General features: G+C 44.8%; 1 protein-coding gene across 3 annotated transcripts in view; it reads right to left on the bottom strand.

Annotated features, from left to right (window-relative positions):
* ARHGAP24 (Rho GTPase activating protein 24) overlaps nucleotides 1-15,585 on the bottom strand; it is a 498,319-nt gene that overhangs the window by 132,637 nt on the left and 350,097 nt on the right. The window contains exon 2 of one of the 3 annotated variants that reach the window (XM_084855554.1): nucleotides 6,453-6,566. The exons of the other annotated variants lie outside the window; for them this stretch is intronic. The gene's annotated coding sequence lies outside the window, so the exon portion shown is untranslated. The remainder of the gene's footprint in view (nucleotides 1-6,452; nucleotides 6,567-15,585) is intronic. 3 annotated transcript variants of the gene reach the window in all.

The raw sequence follows: 15,585 nt of genomic DNA, 5'->3' as shown, positions 1-15,585 counted from the left end.
CAGGACAAAAGCTAATAGAGTTTTACCAAGAGAACACGCTCATCATAGCAAACACTCTTTTCCAACAGCACAAGAGGCGACTCTACACATGGACACCACCAGATGGTCAATATCGAAATCAGATTGATTATGTCCTTTGCAGCCAAAGATGGAGAAGCTCTATACAGTCAGTAAAAACAAGACCTGGAGCTGACTGTGGCTCAGATCATGAGCTTCTTGTTGCAAAATTTCAGCTTAAATTGAAGAACGTAGGGAAAACCACTAAACCATTCAGGTATGACCTAAATCATATCCCTTATGAATATACAGTGGAGGTGAGGAATAGATTTAAGGGATTAGACCAGATAGACAGAGTGCCTGAGGAACTATGGACGGAGGTCCGTAACATTGTTCAGGAGGCAGCAACTCAATCCATCCCAAAGAAAAAGAACTGCAAGAAAGCCAAGTGGCTGTCTGATGAGGCTTTACAAGTAGCTGAAGAACGAAGGGAAGCGAAAAGCAAGGGAGAAAGGGGAAGCTATATCCAACTGAATGCAGAGTTCCAGAGAATAGCAAGGAAAGACAAGAAGGCCTTCTTAAATGAACAATGCAAAGAAATCGAGGAAAACAACAGAATGGGAAAGACTAGAGATCTCTTCAAGAAAATTGGAGATCTCAAGGGAACGTTTTGTGCAAAGACGGGCATGATAAAGGACAAAGAAGGCAGGGACCTAACAGAAGCAGATGAGATTAAGAGGAGGTGGCAAGAATACACAGAAGAACTATACAGGAAAGATCTGAATGTCTCTGATAGCCATGATAGGGCGGTCACTGAACTTGAGCCGGACATCCTAGAGAGTGAAGTCAAGTGGGCCTTAGGAAGCATTAGTAACAACAAAGCTAGCGGAGATGACAGTATTCCAGCTGAGCTATTTAAAATCCTAAAAGATGATGCTGTTAAAGTGCTGCATTCAATATGCCAACAAATCTGGAACACTCAACAGTGGCCACAAGACTGGAAAAGGTCAGTTTACTAGGGATGGATGAAAGTCCCTTACCTGTTCTCGAAGCTTGCTTCGCAGTGGGGGGGAGGCGCTTCGGTTCTCCCCCCGAAGTTCAGGCGAGGGGGGGAGGCGCCCCGCCTCGCCCAGCCGAAATTCAGGCCGGGGGGGAGGCGCCCCATCCCTCGCCGGCGAAATTCAGGCCGGGTAGAAGCGCCCCGTCTCCCCGGCTGCGAAAAAAAAAGTAAAAACACACACACACACACCCGTGATAGGCTACGTAACGATTTACGTAGCCTATCACGGCTAGATTTCCAAAGTCAGCCGTGATAGGCTATGTAAATCGTCACGTAGCCTATCACGGGTGACTTTGGAAAAAAAAAAGCGCGTACGCAAATGGCGGCGGCCCATGGGCGTCGCCATTTGCATTCCTTATTTTGGCACGTCTAGTCTACGTAAAGATTTACCTAGACTACGGCGAAAATAAGGGAACGCTATTTGCGTTGCCCTTATTTTTGCCGTAGTCTACGTAAATCTTTACGTAGACTAGATGTGTCAAAATAAGGAACGCAAATGGCGGCGCCCATGGGCCGCCACCATTTGCGTACGCACTTTTTTTTTTCCCAAAGTAACCCGCGATAGGCTACGTGATGATTTACGTAGCCTATCACGGCTGACTTTGGAAATCTAGCCTATCATGGGTGTGTGTTGTTACGTAGCCTATCACGGGTGTGTGTTGTTGTTTTTTTACTTTACTTTTTTTTTTTTTACAATGGTGGCAGCGGCAGCTGGTCGGGAGACCGGCCGCCGCCCCCGACGAAAAGCTGCTGAACCGCCGCTGGGAGGGACATTCACAGGAGGTAAGTCCCATCCCGGGGGGGGGGCGGGGGGCCGGCGGAGAATTTCCCCACCAATTTCGGGGGGCCGAATGCGTTGGCATTCGGCCTCCCGAAGATTCGGGGAGAAATTCTCCACCATCCCTATAGTTTACATTCCAATTCCAAAGAAGGGCAACGCCAAAGAGTGTTCAAACTACCGCACAATTGCGCTCATTTCACATGCCAGCAACGTGATGCTCAAAATCCTACAAGCTAGGCTTCAGCAGTATGCAAACCGAGAAATACCGGAAGTACAAGCTGGGTTTCGAAGAGGCAGAGGAACTAGAGATCAAATCGCCAACGTTCGCTGGATCATGGAGAAAGCAAGAGAATTCCAGAAAAACGTCTATTTCTGCTTCATTGACTACGCTAAAGCCTTTGATTGTGTGGATCACAACAAACTGTGGCAAATTCTTAAAGAGATGGGAGTACCAGACCACCTTACCTGTTTCCTGAGAAACCTGTACGAGGGTCAAGAAGCAACAGTAAGAACCAGACATGGTCAACCGAGTGGTTCAAAATTGGGAAAGGAGTACGACAAGGCTGCATATTGTCACCCTGCTTATTTAACGTATATGCAGAGTACATCATGAGAAACGCCGGGTTGGATGAATCACAGGTCGGAATTAAGATTGCCAGGAGAATTATCAACAACCTCCGATATGCAGACGATACCACCCTCATGGCAGAAAGCGAAGAGGATCTAAAGAGCCTCTTGTTGAGGGTGAAAGAGGAGAGTGCAAAAGCTGGTTTGAAACTCAACATTAAAAAAATGAAGATCATGGCATCTGGCCCCATCACTTCCTGGCATATAGAAGGGGAAGAAATGGAAGCAGTGACAGATTTTATTTTCTTGGGCTCCAAGATCACCGCAGACGGTGACTGTAGCCATGAAATCAAAAGACGCTTGCTCCTTGGGAGGAAAGCTATGGCAAACGACAAGGCTGCATATTGTCACCCTGCTTATTTAACTTATATGCAGAGTACATCATGAGAAACGCCGGGTTGGATGAATCACAGGTCGGAATTAAGATTGCCGGGAGAATTATCAACAACCTCCGATATGCAGACGATACCAGACGAACCACCCAGAGAGACGAACTGGGCAGACGAACCGCCCAGAGAGCTTCGGCTATTGGGCGGTATAGAAATGAAATAAATAAATAAAATAAATAAATAAAACCTAGACAGCATAGTAAGAAGCAGAGACATCACCTTGCCGACAAAGGTCCGTCTAATCAAAGCTATGGTTTTCCCAGTAGTAATGTATGGCTGTGAGAGCTGGACTATAAGGAAGGCTGAGCGCCGAAGAATTGATGCTTTCTAACTGTGGTGCTGGAGAAGATTCTTACGAGCCCCCTGGACTGCAAGGAGGTCAAATCAGTCCATCCTAAAGGAAATCAACCCTGACTGCTCATTGGAAGGACAGATACTGAAGCTGAAGCTCAAATATTTTGGCCACCTAATGCGAAGAGAAAACTCTCTGGAAAAGACACTGATGCTGGGAAAGACTGAAGGCAAAAGGAGAAGGGGACGACAGAGGATGAGATGGCTAGATAGCATCACCGATGCATTGAATATGAACTTGAGCACACTCCGGGAGAGAGAGCAGGACAGGAAGGCCTGGCGTGCTATGGTCCATGGGGTCACAAAGAGTCGGACATGACTGAACGACTGAACAACAACATTTAAAATGAATCTGGTGGTAGTAGAACCTCAACCCCTTAGCCAAATGGTAAAGGACTCACTTGCATCCCATTTCCATCAGGATCTTTCTGGCCCATTTGTTGCGGAATGTTTGGTATGGCACTTGGCTAGTCAGTGCCACAAGATACAGCCACAGTAGGAACAATTGGATCTCATAACACTAGGTGGGATGTAACAGTTTTGAATGTTCCTGCACATAAAAGTTCCCTGCATGTTGTAAGCTAGTTAGCAAAACTGGATAACAACTATGCTAAAAAAAAAATTATCTCTAGTGTGCTAGCTTACTTATTTGCAGGCAGATTTGTGTGAGCATTAAAAAAAAATGACACCACCCCAACTTGTAGTGCAGTCCAGAATTCTATCACCCTAGTCTAGTTTTCCATGATGGGTAGATCAGCTGGATGGCCACCATCACGTCTGTTGAGAAGCCACCTCCATCTGGTTCCTCCTCTACCACTTGTCACCTGGCAGCAGTGGAGGGAGAGAAGGGAAGCAGGGCCACTTCACCAGCTTGGCTGAGACACCAGCAACATTTGGCTCCAGGTCTCCTTGACTTTTTGTATTCCAGCTGGTCACTGTAAGAATTTTGTAACTAAGAAGTAGTGCCTCAATTTGCTTTTTCCTCTTCCCTTTCAATCCTTTTTCCTTTGGTGTCATTGGTGGAGTGGTGAGGGTGTTGGACTGGGAGCCAGGAGATCCAGATTCTAGTCCCCACTCAGTCATAAAGCTCACTGGGCGACTTTGGGTCAGTCACAGACTCTCAGCCCAACCTACCTCACAGGGTGGGTGTTGCGAGGATAACGTGGAGAGGCGGAGGATAGTGTTAAGCTGCCTTGGGCTCCTTGCAAGATGAAGAAAGGCAGGATAAAAATGCAATAAATAAATAAATAAACCTCACAGCAGGGACTGTCTTATTATTGATCATTGTAAGCTACCCTGGGAGCTTTTTTTGGCTGAAGAACGGTAAAAATCCTTCAAATGAATGAATAAAAATAGATTTTTAATGGACATTTTTGTGCAGACTTTAAAAGAAGCACACATGCATCACAAATAAATGAGAAAACAGGATAGAACAAACTTAAGTGAACCGATGCAGAAGTGACACAGATTACAAATAGACTGAGGGCGCAATCCTAAGCGTGTTTAGATAGAGAAAAAGTCCTACAATTCCCAGCATTCCCCAGCCAGCCATTGTGCCCTGATTCACCCATCCTCCGGGCCCCTGGCACTGCCTAAATTTTTGGAATTTGTCTGCTTCTTCTTAGAAAGGTTAACAGTACCACTGCTAAGGGCTGCAGAGAAAGGAGAAGAAAACAAATGTCCAGACTGAACAAAATCCTTACAGTAATAAAGAGGAACAGCCTCTCAAAACCTGAACATTTTATAATACTCTAGTCAGATTCCCAGTGGTTTGTTTTTACTGCTTAGACATTTTGAAAGGCACAAGTGAATAACTCTCTCTCTCTCTCTCTCTCTCTCTCTCTCTTTCTCTCTGTGCGTATCTGGGGAAAGGGGGGCATGAAATCAATTGTAAAACAAGCATATCAGCAGCCAACTCTGCCTCCACTTTGAGCCAAGGCAAATAATACGTTTGACCTTGGAAGAAGTCAAAGCAAAGTAGCTTCTTATCTAATTCCCAGGATGGGTACCTGATTAGACAGAAGGTCACTTAACTTATTTTAAAATAGAAGTGCCTTTGTGATTATAGGTCTATCTCAGTCAGGAAAATAAAGCCAGTGGTAAATTCACTGTTGTTATAAAACACAGAGAGCTCTAGTCAGAAGGCTTATTCAGCTGCCCAAACACAATGCTAGATATAAGTAACTCATTAGAAGCAAGTCATTTGCTTTCGACATCTGGTTTTTGAGGTGCTCAGAATTCACCTCTGCCAAACTGGTAGGTTGGCCACTTGCAAATTGCCAAAAAACAGGAAATGCATAAAATGCATGACCTCCTCGAGCCACATGGAGTCCATGGACTTCCGGGTGGTTTTTTTTTTTTTACTTTCCTGAATTTTTTTGTATATTTATTCGTAGAAAAATACACAAATGTCTCATGAGGAAAACTTGAATGGAATGGGGGACAATACACTAAATGTTATGTACTAAAGTAAATTATGTAAATTGTTATGAAACCTCTTACGTAACCCAATTTGCATCCATCTTTGAGCGGACGATGGAACAAAAGGTGCCTGATGAACCACAAAACACAGATGGTGCGGTTTTACACAGTCCGTACAACCCTAGTGTACCTACTTAGTCCAGGTGCTAACTTTTGATGGGCAACGTCAAGGCCCAGTTCTCCTTTCTGGTGGTTCTTTATCTTTAAATCAGACTTGGACTGGACAGCCCTTCAAATAGAGGACACCTTCAAAATAGAGGACAATCCTTTTGCAGCCTCTAAAATAGAGGCCTGCCTTCTGTAAAAGAGGACATCCTATACACTGGAGTGTTGAGAATGGGAGCTGAGTAGACTTGCACAGAATTCAGCACATGGTAAAGCACTTCTGTGGTCCCTCATCTAATGGCCAGCTTACAACTTAGGTCACATTTAACATGTCATATAAAACTTCCCAGAGTGGCTTAGCAAAAAAAAAAAAAATTGTAGCCTCGCGCACCACCCCCATCCTGCCTCAAAATTTTCCTAGTCTTACTGAAACTCTTATTTGCTCCCCTTGTAATTCTTGCAATGGTTTCATCTGAGAACAAACTCCAAAATTCAATTTTGAGTTTCACTTTAGATGAAATTAGATGGTCACCTGGGGATGGGTAGAAGCCACTTGAGAATATTCACTAGTCTTATCAACACTATTTTGGCTCAGTTTTGACACCTCACTAAACCATGATCTGCACTGACTGTGGTTTGGAATCCAAGTTAAGGTACTGACCTTCCAATGTACTACATGCAAACCATAGTTTAGAGTTTCTTGTTTGCTTTGGTTTTCTCTCCTCTCAGCACTCAGGTTCATATATCCACTCTCATCTCCTCACTGCAGCAGTGTCTGAAAGTGTAGCAATTACCATAACTATGATTTGTCAATTCAAACATAATAACAATCCATGCCTAGCACAAGCCATGGTTTCTAATTTCGGTTTGTTAGATGGTTCATCAATTCAGACAGCATGTCAAACCACAGTCCAGCTTCCTTAACCAGTTTGGTGTAATGTCTGAACTATGCATTATTTGGCTTATAGGTTTTGCATGGGGAGGAAATTATCACAGTTTTCCTTTAGAGGAAATTATGGTAGCAACTCTGCACAGCGAGCCAGGCCAAGCTGTCACCTATTTGTCTCACCACACACTGAACTATGTATACATCCACTCAACCCACATTCTAACATACCAGTTTTGTCACAGACTTGGTACCTAATTGAAAAGGAACTACAAAAGGTCAAGTAATTATAGTCTTATCTCCAGAGATATTCCTTGTCAGTCTGCTTATGGCTATATCATGCCTCTGCTGGAAGACTCCTCCTTGGAGGAAGAGCTAGAGGACCAGGAACCACCTGCCACCAGCAATGCCAAAGATCTGCCAGTAGGCCAGGAGGAGCCTGGGCCCTCAGATGTGACTACCATGAGGGTATCATCTGTGGAGGACAAAGACTCTGCCTCAGAGGTGGAGGCAGAGAAACCCTCCACTCCTCAGGAGAGATGCTGCCAAAAAAAAAAAAGGCAGGAACTGAGAAGGAGTGCTAGACTGAGCTAGAGGCCTCCTTGTGAGAAAAGTCCTATTTGTACATAGGAGGCTTGCTCACAAGGAGGGTCTTTTCAACTGCAGTCACTAACAGCTCACAGCTAAAGCTTAAGGGTAGCTGTGACAGCCTCTGCATAAAAAAAAAAAAAAGCAGTTTAAGGCTGAAACAATGTTGGCCAGACCTTCCTGACTCAAGCTTCCTTGGCCTTGACTTTGGAATGCTTCCTGGTGTGACTACTGCTGGACTGAACTCTGACTCTCCTTCTGTCTGCTCCTTCTTTGCTGTGTTGCCTTGGGACCCTGTTGCTGATTACCTGGACTGGATTTCGGCCCTCTGCCTGCCTGGCCCTTGTCTGCTGTGTCACCTTGAAACCTTGTTGCCTGTGACCTGGATTGCTGAGACGTTGCCTTTTGCCTAATCCCTCTTTTTGCTGACCACCTTGGAACTCTTGGACCCTTGAACCTGCAACTGCTAGGCAGACAAACAACAAACCAAAGAACATGGGAAAAATAAATATAATCTGAGAGGCATCAGCCTTTAGACCTTTCTCAATTTTAATCAAATATTTTACTGCTATCTGGATGCGCTTTAGCCTGATGATCTCTGCTGCTGCGTCTTTTATTTACATCCTGAGCCTGAGGATATGTTTTTGATAGAAGGCTAAAGCTTCCAAATGAGCAGTGAAGTTATTTATTTTTTTATTTTATTTTAACAGCATTTTTACTCTTCTCTTTCAGCTGAAAATACTTCTAGAGTAGCTTACATAAGATCAATAAAAGCAAGGCAGTCGCTGCCTTCAGGCTTCTGATCTAAAAGGCACATCACAAAAGGAAGAAAGGATGAGGAAGAGGAAAGCCAGCAAACTCTGGCACCAATTCTTAGTCATGTAGAGAGCAATCCTACGGCCACTAGTCTGAGGCTAGATGTCCATAGGATATGTGGTTTTCCGGGAACAGACCTTCCCCCATTTCCACGCTGCCTCGCAGGCAGTGCGGAATGGCCCCGCACTCTCCACTCGGAAGAGGAGTGTGTGGAGGGGCCAAAACAGGGTGTTCCAGGGGGCATTCCAGGGTGGGGAAGGTGGAAATGCTGGTACGACACATCCTATGTCTCGTCCGGCAGCCTCCTCCCCTGCTCCACCTTCCCTCAGCTAGACAGCCAAAATCGGCTTTCTAGCCACAAATGCAGGGTGGCTGAAGATCCCCTCCACGCTGCTCCTGCCCTGCATTGGATAGGCAGTCGCCTCTGAGTTTGGAGGCAGCCACCTGTCCCCATAGGATTGCGCCCTTAGGCATCTCAACTTTGTTGTTGTTGTTCAGTCGTTAAGTCGTTAAGTCGTGTCCGACTCTTCGTGACCCCATGGACCATAGCACGCCAGGCCTTCCTGTCCTCCGCTCTCTCCCGGAATGTGCTCAAGTTCATATTCATTGCATCGGTGATGCTATCAAGCCATCTCATCCTCTGCCGTCCCCTTCTCCTTTTGCCTTCAATCTTTCCCAGAATCCATTGGAGAAAAATAAATGGTAGGACTTTAGATGGTATTGCTCATTAAAGAACACACAGTTGAGACTTTAATCTGTCCAGCTACAGCATGAAAAACAAATATTTTTGAAAGGCAATGGTATACTTTAACAAGCAGAGGAAGACGTTACTTTCCTTTCCAAAAGAATGGATGCTTGTGAGATCATTAATCATTGTTTATTAAACAATGAAACACAAGGCAGGGAAAGAAGAAATTACTCTGACTAGTCTATGCTGTATCACCAGAACTTTGTTTTGGCCAATATTTCAAGTGTAACCCCACATTCTGAAACCCACCACATGCACAGACAGATCCTGATAAGTCCTGAATACAGCTAAACTATAGCTCCTGTCCTGTTCAGACATTAAGCTTCATGTCTGAACAGGTTATGGCAATGTGTGAATAAGGGCATGGGACTATAAGTCCTGGCCCCACCCTCTACATTGCAGTGCACAGCAGCCTTGCCTCTTGACCTTGCCACCTTTCAGAAACCATGATGTTACCCTAACATTGCAGCTTACATGCAGATGTTTGAGAAAAAGGAGTAAGGGGTTAGCCCCCATTTTTTTTACAACCCTCTGAATTAGGGATGTATGAGAAATGTGTTTCAGTTTGTTTTTGATCAGGATTTACCCATTTCACATCTTCAGGACCAAACACGGACTCGAACACAATCTGCGGTCAAAGTCCATACATTGCCGAACTTGCAAGGTGATTCATGGTCCAAAACAATGCATCTGACAGCATGGATGCATTTGAGAAATGCACATGAAATAATGTGTACTTTTGAAAAATGCACACGAATATGCTTTAATCAACAGGAGAAGAATGCTTACATGAAAATACACGCTGATTTTCTTGCAGAAAAGGAAAAAAAGCAAAGCCCACGGTTCGATACGGACTCAAGTAGGAATGAGCTTTGAGATAGAATTCAGTAGGGCTGTGCCTGAAGCCTGAACTCTGGGTCGAAGCAGGGTGCTGTGGGCCACTTTGGGCTGCCTTCGAGTCGAGGCGGAGGAGGCACAAAGCACCCCGAAGCAGATCGGGTTGCTCCGAAGCACTTTGGTGCACTTTGGAGCGATCCGGAGGCCCAGCCACCACCAATGCTGCTGCCCAGCCCCCAGCTCCTAACCTGGTTCTCTGGATGCACACCAGCAGCCGTCTTGTACCAGGGAATAGGGGGAGCCATTTTTAAAATGGGGACTCCCTGTATTTCCAGAAATACAGGGGTCACCAGTTTAAAAATGGCTCCCCTCATTCCCCAGAACAAGACGGCTTCGGGCGCATGTCCAGAGGGCCTAGGAACTGATGGCAGCAGCAGCAGCCTGCCCTACTTGCAAGCTGCCACCACTGGACTCACTCAAGCCTTCATGGGCTCCTTGCAAGCAAGGAACCTGTGGAGTCTTGAGCTGAGGCAGGAGTTGGCCTCCAACTGGATGCCCTCCCGTCCTTGCAAGGAATGGAAAGAGCGCAGTTGGAGGGCGACTCCTGCCCTCGTGCCTATCCAATCTGCATGGTCTCCTTCCGTGCAAGGAAGGAGGCCCTGCAGGCTTGACAGGTGGCTGGTGCCTCCTCCCAATCACCTGTTCTTCCCCCCTTGGAAGGAGGGCAAAACAGGCAGTTGGCGGGCTGTGACAGGCAGCAGTTTCCTCGGCAGCACCTTCCGGGCGGCTACCCCGGCAGCGACAGCTCCCCTGGAGGCAGTGCCCCCCCCAAACAAGGGCCTAGGTGAGGAGCTGGGGGCTAGGCAATGTGTTGGGGGGGGCAATCCCATTTCAACTTCATAGACTGAGGCAGGCTGGGGGGGGGGCAAATCAGCCCGAGCCGAATTGGGCCTGCCTCAGAAGCCCCAAAGTGGCTTCTGAGTCGGATCGGGGGGTCCATGTACAACCCTAGAATTCAGAGAACTTTGGCAAGTTTGAGGTTTGCTGATTTGCACATCCTTACTCTGAATGGAAAACTTTTAAAATATGTCGCCCAAAACTCACACGCTCCTTCATTGCACAGTTGTCTCACTTATGATGTGGGCAGAAAATGTCAGTGCAAATGTTGGAAGATTAGGAAGGCAGACTTTTCTTTTTTCTTTTTTCTTTTTTACAAACACATTAAAAGTCTATTTAATTACAGTCCATTTGTTTTTTGGAGGCAAAGACACTGCACTTGTAAAAACTTTGGGTGACCTGTGAATAACGTGTGTTGTGGTCTGTGTTTTGCCTTAAAATCTCATGGTCAGCCATGCAAAACCACTTTTTCCCCGAAGGGTTTGCCACTCCTATTATTATCTTCCCTGGTATCTCACAGGTCAAATGTCGTACATTTCTTCAGATTGCTTGGTCATGTGTGGTGACCAGAGCAATAGAGTGGTGTGAACCAGACATTTAGAAGCAAAGGGTGGAATGCAAAGGGCTGGCCGGCAGGGAAAAGAGGAAGCCAGGTGGAAAGCGGCAGGGGCTAAATTAATCAGATGAGGCTTCCTTCAGCTTTTATAAACAAAGAAGCATGGAAATGTCATCGTTACCCACTTTTTAGTTGATTTTTAAGAGTTTTCTTTATAAACATAACATAAATATCCCCTGCAAGTTTTATTCCAACTATTCCCCCACTTACTAAGAGAGCAATCCTGTGTCCCCTAGGCAGTGTCTGGGGGAGATAGGATTTTTCCATTTCTCAGCTCCGAGCTTGTAGACAGCGCTATGAACTTGGAGCTGGGGAACCGTGCTCCCCCCTTCCCCTCCCCCTTGTAGCCAGGGTGGAGAGAACCGTGGCAGCTGCCCCTCCATGCCTTTCTGTGCTCATATCATGAAGCATGCCCATGGTGAAAAGGGGGCGTTCCTGGGGATGGGATGGGATGGGATGGGATGGGAGGCGGATGTGGAAACTGTTTCAGACAGCTCCTATGCAGTCTCCAGCCCCGTTCCAACCCCCTCCTTGAAGCCATGCTTAGATGCCCAAAATCGGGTGTCTAAAGCAAACTGCAGGGTAGCCAGAGCATGGAAGAAATCCTCTCCTCCACGCTTAAGCCACCTTCCATTGGATAGGTGGTCACCTCCGATTTCAGAGGAAGTCGGAGGCAACCATCTATCTCAATAGGATTGTGTCCTAAATTACTTTTATGTCTATGGACAGGGTTTTTTTTCCTATTTGTTGAACTGAAAATCCCTATGAACTGCAAAGATTTTATAGATAAGTAAATTCTTCTAGCAGTTGTTAAACAGAAGTACACACACACACACACACTCTTTTTCCTAATTCTCTAAAACACTCACAGGGACGACACTTTACTGTTGTCCTCAGTGGAAATAATAATACCATGCTGATGGAAATTAATTTCTACTGTAATGTCAAGGTTTCTGAAGTTGTGGAAACAGAATCACAGAGTTGGAAATTACTCAATGGATTATATCACCATTGACCTGCTCTAAGACTCAATATCCTGGACTTAAAACATCTTTTGACAGGGGGATATCCAACCCTTTTTTTAGAACTCTGAGGAAGGATTTGTACTGGTTATTAAATAACAGAAAGGTGGATTTAGATTAAGTGTTAGAATGAATGAGGGATGCCACAAATGCCCACTGTTAGGAGACTGGAATGCATATACTGCATCCAGTTTTGTGTGAGAGTATCCTAAATAGGTGACAGGTTTGGACATATTCAAGACATGGACTCTGAGAGATGGTAATCTTATTGTAACTGCATAGGTGAGGCATGTGGCCTACTAGTCCTGATGGCTCTGTTACCTCCTGCATGAAACGCAGCACGCCTCCAAATGCCGGGTGCTGCGGAACAACGGCAGGAGAGGGCTTTTTGTTCTCATGTTCTGCTTGTAGGCTTCCCATAAGCATCTGGCTGGACACTGTGGGAAACAAATTCTGATCCAGATAGGCCGAAGAATTGATGCTTTCGAACTGTGGTGCTGGAGAAGACTCTTACGAGTCCCCTGGACTGCAAGGAGGTCAAACCAGTCCATACTAAAGGAAATCAACCCTGAGTGGTCATTGGAAGGACAGATACTGAAGCTGAAGCTCAAATATTTTGGCCACCTAATGCGAAGAGAAAACTTTCTGGAAAAGACCCTGATGCTGGGAAAGACTGAAGGCAAAAGGAGAAGGGGACGGCAGAGGATGAGATGGCTAGATAGCATCACTGATGCAATGAATATGGACTTGAGCACGCTCCGGGAGAGAGCGCAGGACAGAAAGGCCTGGCGTGCTATGGTCCATAGGGTCACGAAGAGTCGGACACGACTGAATGACTGAACAACAAAAGAGGACAAATTTGCATAAGATTTGCACATGCCAATTTATATGTATAGATGCAAATTTAGGAATTATCATCATTTAAATAGAAATACAATAAATCTCACCAAAGACTCTGACCTGGTAACATGAGTGCCTGCCTCTTCATCTGCAGTCCAGGTACCAACTATTGATGGGCAACAGTTCTTACGGTTCCTTGGACCTTGTCTTTAAACAGAAATTGGACAGGTCCGTCCTTCAGATAGAGGATGGTCTCTCACAGCCCTTCAAATTTAGGGCTGTCCTCTTATAAAGAGGACACATGACCACCCTCTGTTCTTATGTCTACACTTTTTAAATAAGTATACTGAAACTGAGCAGAACTTGAAATTACTGTCTTAAAGTGAGTAAGTCTAAGTCTTCAAACTCATCATTTGATTATCTAAATATAACAGAGAATAATGTCTATATCTGAATATTTGAGCCTTACAATAGTAAAGTGCTAAACATTATTTGGTTTACAAAGCAACATACATCTCAATTCTACAGGAAGTTTTTCAGCTGATTTTTATAAGCTGAACTGGTCTTCTTAATGATGCTTCAGTACATATTTATATAATGGCTCACTCGTCACATCCTGAAAAAAATTGGAAGATGGCGGATCATGGTGACATGGAAGAGGATTCGTAAGGCCAGTTGAACGCACTCAAAATCCATGTAACTGGCATTACTGGTTCCATTTCAAAAGGAACCATACAAAGCAGTCATTTCCCTTATATATGAGAATCAAATTGGGTGAATGTAATATGAAGAACTATTAATTTGATTCACTCACCAGTCTCCAAAACACACTTGTTCAATTTATAGTGTGGGCCTGAAAGTGTGTTTCAGCTGGTAAAATAATTAATCAAAACCAAATTTGGATACTAATTAATGTAAGTGCCACATTAAAATTAAATAAATGGACTACTATGTTGTCTCTAAATTACCTTCCCTATCTCTCTGCTTCCCTAACCATTAATAGGACAAGCATTTTATTAATACACAGTGATTACAGCACTTATAGAAGAATAATGTAACTCCTATTGCACATATTAAATCTATAATTCAGCAGCACATGCTCAGTGACAAAATGCCTGTGGTACAGCTAATGCAGAATGCCAAGACAAAATTACAGCATTCATTTAATCAAATGTGAAAAGAATGCAAATCATGTTTGCAATGAATTAAACGTTGAAAGTAGGAGGATATGGCAATGAGGTTCAAAACTAGTCCAGTGTAAACCAGTCTACATTCAAGTCACCCCCAGTGGAGGCTTTTTTAAACCCCTCCCTCATGGGAGGATTCTGGGACAGGGTGGGGGGAATGGGGTGGGAGTAAGTTTAATCCTTCCTCTCAGTGCACAATGGTCCCGATCCAATCAGGGCGGTGTCGTGATGGCACCACTGCATGTACAAAAGAAAGCTAAACCAGGAGCATTTTTTACATTGGATATTACTGAGCCAGAAGTTAATCATGTCGTAACTTGGCCATTTGCCCCAACTGAAATCTTACATCATTTCTGTGTATTTTCATAAAGGTGCGATAGAAAAGGTGACCCAGACTCAGGGCTGCCTTTCTTTCAAGATCACCCACTTCTTGTTGTAGTTGTTGTTAATCTAAGATGAGAGACCAGTGAACTACATATAATAGCTCCAAATCTTTCTCTTAGCAGACTTTACAGAACTAGACAGGACAGAAACTGGTTGCGGGATAAAATCATTTAAAAACACACACACACACACACACACACCAGCTAGACGTCTTGTAACAAATGGCGCTAATACAATGAGCAGATTAACGTGATGAAAAGGCTGGCTTTGAGCTAGAGTATTTTCCTGTGTTTCACTGTCACCAGTTCTGTAAAGGCCCATATAAACATAGTAACTGGCTTCACAGCCTTTCTGACCCTTAGGGGTAGGGATGTGTATACAAGCAAAATCCAAGCTTGTCAAAGTTCTCCAAATTCCATTTCAAAACTCATACCATCTTATGTCCATATCAGATTGTGATCTTGCATTTTTCATTTCGCTTGAAAATTCATGCTTTTTCAAATGTACACTTCAATTGTATACATCTTTGAAAGGTTCACATTCCTCTCCCGTTAATTAAAGCATGTATGTGCACATTTTTCAAACTCTATGCAGGTATCAAACACATTTATTTTGGTCCCCGAAACACATTTCAAGCACAGAAAGGTACTGATTTTGACTGCAGATTGTGTCTGATTGTGTTCGGCTCAAGAGGTGCAAACTGGATGAATCTTGATCAAAAAAGAACTGAAATTAATTTCTCATACAGCCCTGCTGTATCAAAGTTGCAGGATCAAACTTTCAGAAGTAAGAGAGACATTAAAGTGGCATTTGTTCATAGGATGGAGGGACCACCCTGCGTCCACCCCGCGCGGCACTCAGCGAACCCCCAGCACTTAACTGGCCCAGGCGAATGGAGCAGGGCAAGCTGCTGGAGGTTTGCAGGGTGCTTGGCAACAGCGCGCAGGGTCTGCTCCCTCGTCGAGCACCATTT

Source organism: Heloderma suspectum, chromosome 5 (genome assembly GCF_057233095.1).
Source record: "Heloderma suspectum isolate Gila_16-S chromosome 5, 16-S_ref, whole genome shotgun sequence".
Taxonomy (NCBI): Eukaryota; Metazoa; Chordata; class Lepidosauria; order Squamata; family Helodermatidae; genus Heloderma; species Heloderma suspectum.
Note: the sequence above shows the minus strand (reverse complement) of the source record. Positions and strands in the feature narration are given on the sequence as shown.